The 5,443-nt window shown below is 40.4% G+C and overlaps 1 pseudogene; it reads left to right on the top strand.

Annotated features, from left to right (window-relative positions):
* Window positions 1-2,859: 2,859 nt before the first annotated feature.
* LOC131902197 (large ribosomal subunit protein eL22-like) lies at window positions 2,860-3,422 on the top strand (annotated as a pseudogene).
* Window positions 3,423-5,443: the final 2,021 nt, after the last annotated feature.

Below are 5,443 nucleotides of genomic sequence, written 5' to 3'. Positions count from 1 at the left end.
ATTGGTTGGCATTGTAAGCAAATTCTGTAAAAACCACTTTTAAAATACCACGACTGGGGCTAGAGAGATGACTCATCAGTTAAGAGCACTTGCTGAGCTCTAACAGAGGACCTGAGATCAGTTCCCAGTGCTCACAACGACCTATCTATCATTCCAGCTCCTGGAGATGTAGTACCTTTTCCTATGGGCACCCATACACATGTGCACCTAACACACAAATAAGTAAAAATAAATTTTTTTAAAAATACAATGTGTAGTTACAGTATAAGGGTCAAAAACTTATACTTAATGTACTACAATGTTATATTTACTATTTGAAGGAAATTTTCCAGTATCACATTCAAATCCAAAAGTACTATATCCTTAATACAAATGAAATAGTTTTCTATATGAGAGTGGGTCTCGGGTAGCCCAAACTGGCCTCAAACTCCTGATTACAGTAATATGCCAACAAGCCTGGCTATATATTCTAAAAAAAAAAAAAAAAAAAAAAAGTTAGGTGACTCAAAATAGCTCTGATGAATCAAACACTGGGGCAATTGCTTAGACCCCTAACTAACCAGGAGACTGAGACACAACGATCCTGTAAATCTAAGAGTTGGAGGTCAACCTAGACAATATAGAAAGATCCTGATTTCAAAACAAAACAAAAAAGACCAGGGCTGGAGAGATGGCCCCTCGACTGGGAGCAGCACCAGCTGCTCTTCTACAAGACCCAGTTCAATTCCTAGCACCCATATGGCAGCGAGCACCTAGCTGTAACACCAGTTCCAAAGTATCCGATGGTCTCTTCTGGTCACTGCCAGTACCAGGCATGCATATAGTGCACAGACATACATGCCAGCAAAACACCCATACACATTACACAAATTAAAAAAAATAAAAAACCAACCAAACAACAACAACCTTTGCTGACAGTAACGTTGAATACACAGGGAACTTGAAAATTAGTTCTTTGAGGGGTCAGAGAGATGGCTCAGCAGTTTAAGAGCACTTGCTGCTCTTGCAGAAGACCTAGGTTCAATGCCCAGCACCCACATAGTGGCTCACAGTCAACCATAACTCCAGTGCCACAAGATCCAGCACCCTCTTCTGGTCTCCATTAGCACCAGACATGCATAATGTGCATATGCATGCATGTAAGCAAAACAGGAAATAAATCTGAAAACAAAACCAAAAAACCTTGCTTCTTGAAATGCATGGGAATAAAACTGTATTTTAATGTAATATACTTTACAGTATGTGGTTTTATAGACAACTAAATTTATAAAGTAAACATTTTAAGAAAATATGACTACCATGAAAGGGCAACCAAGCTGACCAAACTCTTTTTTTCATCTTATTAAGAAATAGAAGCCGGCCGGGCGGTGGTGGTGCACACCTTTAATCTCAGCACCCAGGAGGCAGAGGCAGGCGGATCTCTGTGAGTTCGAGGCCAGCCTGGTCTCCAAAGCAAGTTCCAGGAAAGGTGCAAAGCTACACAGAGAAACCCTGTCTCGAAACAACCTCCCCACCGCCAAAAGAAATAGAAGCTGGGCAGTGGTGTCGCACACCTTCAATCCCAACACTTGGTTGGCAGAAGCAGGAGGATCTCTGAGTTCCAGGCCAGCCTGGTCTACAGAGCTAGTTCTAGGACAGCCAGCCAAAGCTACACAGAAAAACCCTGTCTCAAAAAACTCAACAGAAAAAAAAAGAAAGAAAGAGAGAGGGAGGGAGGGAAAACCAGGGCTGGACAGATGGGTCCAGTGGTTAAAAGTACTTACTGCTCTCCCAAGAGGACCTAAGTTTCCCAGCACTTGTGTCTAACAGTTCACAACCACCTAGAACTCCAGCTCTAGGGGATCCAAAGCCCTCTTCTAGCCTCCAAAGGCACCCACACACAACACATAAAAATAAGTATTTTCTAATCTTGTTTAATAAAAATAGCAAATCAGATCTTCTATCACTTCACTGCCTGAAACTTCAGTAGCTCCCTATTACTCCTACGATGAAAGAAATCCAAACTTCTTAGAGACACACCTGAGTAGGAGACCAGCTCTCTGACTCTTTAGCCCAGACTGTTTTCCTCATGGGCCAGATCTCTGTCACTTTAATCTCCTTTGTTCTTACAACATGTCAAACACTTTTCTGTCTCAAAAGCTTACATACACATTGTTCCCTCAGCCTAAAATAGGCCTTTCTCTAGCCAACATAGAACATTAAATGACTAGGTTCCTTTTGTCATTCAGCTCAGAACTGTTGGGAATGCTCTCAGCAAGGCCTATGTGAACTAACACAGCACTTATTATTATGTGGCATTTTGATGGTTCCCATGTAGTATGCCAATTACTCATTCCCCAAACTCCCAGGAAGTAACCATCATTACAAGGATCATGTCTATATTGCTCCCCTATATTCTGTTACCAGCATGGTAGATGATAGGTACTTTGTATTTGTTAAGTACATGAATTAGTTCAGTTAGGTCTTTCAATGAAGTACACATAACATTAAGTACGTAGATACATACTGTTGTAACTATTATTTAAAAAAAAAATACTGAGGCTCAGGGAAACTAAATAACTTGCCCCAAGTTACAGCTCTTTCCTAAAGAACATCAAATAACTATTATGAAATAGAGATGGGACTTCTGTAAAAGTGTAGATTCACGTCTGAAAATTTAACCCTTTTATTACACTGCCTCCCTCTAATGAAGGTATACCTAGATTGTTCAGATAATTCTCAAAGAACTAAAACAGACTGTACCCCTCTTTTCATGAATTCTCCTATACTGACCCTGACTGTACCTCCAAAGTGGAAAATTAATATGAAGAAATCAAAATATTGAAGAATAAAAGCATTCTTTCTGCTTCCTCTGCCACAATGGCACCTGTGAAAAAGTTTGTGGTGAGGAAGGGGGCAAAAAAAAAAAAAAAAAGGTCTTGAAGTGCACCCTTGACTGAACACCCCCTGGACAAGATAGAATCATGGATGCTGCCAATTTTAACTAGGAGAGCATGAAGGAGAACAGGAAGGCTGGGAATCTTGGAGGGTTTGTGACCATCCAACAGAGGAAGAGCAAGTTTGCTGTCACTTCTGAGGTGCCTTTCTCCAAAAAGGTATAGGAAATATTGCACCAAATATATTTGAAGGCCAGGCATGGTGGCACACACCTTTAATCCCATTGTTCAGGAGGCAGAGGCAGGCAGAGCTGTGAGTTCTAGGCCAGCCTGCTCTACAAAGCCAGTTCCAGGACAGCCAGGGCTACACAGAGAAACTCTGTCTAAAAAAAATAAATAAATAAATGTTTTTTGAAGAAGAGCAGTCTCTGAAACTGGTTGCTCATTGTTGCCAGTAACAAAGAGAACTATTAGCTGTGTTACTTCCAGATTAACCAAGACACACTGGTCTGGAATGTTTTGTATGAATTCATAAATAAAATTTAGGAACAAAAAATAATTAAAAACAACTGATTAGATGCAATCTCTAATAAAGTCAAGTGAAACAAGGTTTATCCCCCCCCCCAAAAAAAATATACTAAAAATAAAACAGCAAAAAATGTTTATGCTGAAGACTGAAGGAAGGCCAGATAACAAATTCAATTTGGCAGAGAATCAGAAGCTTGATCTCCAGGGCAACAATCCTGGAAGTGACATGGAATCTAAGAAGCAGAGCCTTCTAGGAGACCCTGACACTCTAGGAGGAGATGGTACCAGTGTCACTCTGGCTTCTAGTTCCAAGATGGGATCCCTCCCCCATTACACACTCAAGACATCTACCATGGAGCTCTTATCAGTCAGTCCGATGCTGTTTGGCTTTCAGCCTCCAAAATATTTAGCCTAGGCTACGTGAGACCCTGACACACACACACACACACACACACACACACACACACACAAAAAAAAAAAAAAAAAAAAAAAAACTGGGAAAAAATTGTTATACTATATAAAAAACAATAAAGGAATAATAACAAGAAAATACAATCGTGTTCAGGTCAGACACAATTTTTATATTTTCCATATGTAGTTGGTAGAACCATGAATCCTCATATTAAAAGTCCACTGCCATGCATGAACCACCATTTTTTAAAAGACTATTTTTTTTTAAATACTTGGAGTATCTCTCTTTTTTTTTTTTTAAAGATTTATTTATTTATTATGTATACAGGAGAGGGTGTCAGATCTCATTACAGATGGTTGTGAGCCACCATGTGGTTGCTGGGAATTAAACTCAGGACCTCTGGAAGAACAGTCAGTGCTCTTAACCTCTAAGCCATTTCTCCAGCCCTTAAAAGACTATTTTTAATAAGTGTGTTTGTGTGTAAGTATGTACATGAGTGCATGAGCCTTCTCCCATGAAGCCAGGAGAGGGCATAGGATCCCTTGGGAACTGGATACAAGTAGTTGTAAGCTACTGGATAAGGTGTTAGGAATCCAACTTGCAAAAACACCAAGCGCACTTAACTGTAGATCCATCTCTGCAGACCTGGAACAACCATTATTTTCATTTTATTTTATTAATTTATTTATTTGGAGATAGGGTGTAGCTGGAGAATTTCTCTCCAGCTCTCACCACCAAGTCCCGCCAGTCCCGGAGCCCACTTATAAAATAAACACACAGACTCTTACATTATTTAAACTGCTTGGCCATTAGCTCAGGCCTATCATTGTCTAGCTCTCACTCTTATATTCAGCCCATTTCTATTAATCTTTACTTTGCCACGTGGCTCGTGGCTTACCGGTACTTTACATCTTCCTTGTCTTGGCGGTGGCTCCAGCCGGTCTCTCTTTCCTTCCTCCTTCCTCAATTCTCCTCTCTCCTTGTCCCGCCTATACTTCCTGCCTGGTCACTGGCCAATCAGTGCTTTATTTATATAGAGCGATATCCACAGCAATAGGGTCTCACCATTTAGCCCTGGCTGCCCTGGAACTTCTATTTTGGCTAGGCTAGCATCACTGAGATCAATCAACCTGTCTCTGCCTCCCAAGTGCTGGGATTAAAGGCATGTACCACCACAGACTGGCAGAAACCACTACTCTTAAGCAGTCAGTATTAAAGCCAATTTTGACTCCTCTACACTCAAGGCTGTTGAAGGCTGAAAAATCTATCTTACCCATTAATAAATACCTTTCCTCTTTACATCTACCTGGAGTATATTAAGTATTATATGAATATGTGCAGAAAATTATAAACTCTTTTATACAATAATGCTTAGAAAGAACATCTACTATGTACCAAGACCTTTCTGGACACTGGGGATGCAACCAAGATAACAACAAAAACACTCTTAGTCCAGATGTGTAGCTCAGTTGGTAGAATGTTTGATCAGCATGTATGAGGCCCTAAGTTCCATACTGTATAAACCAGGCACAATGGTACATGTCTGTAACGGCATTTCTAAGAACTATACAAGAAGATCAGTGGAAGGTAGAGGCAGGATAAGAAGTTCAAACACATCCTCCACTAC

Source organism: Peromyscus eremicus, unplaced genomic scaffold (assembly GCF_949786415.1).
Source record: "Peromyscus eremicus unplaced genomic scaffold, PerEre_H2_v1 PerEre#2#unplaced_3733, whole genome shotgun sequence".
NCBI classification, from domain to species: domain Eukaryota; kingdom Metazoa; phylum Chordata; class Mammalia; order Rodentia; family Cricetidae; genus Peromyscus; species Peromyscus eremicus.
Note: the sequence above shows the minus strand (reverse complement) of the source record. Positions and strands in the feature narration are given on the sequence as shown.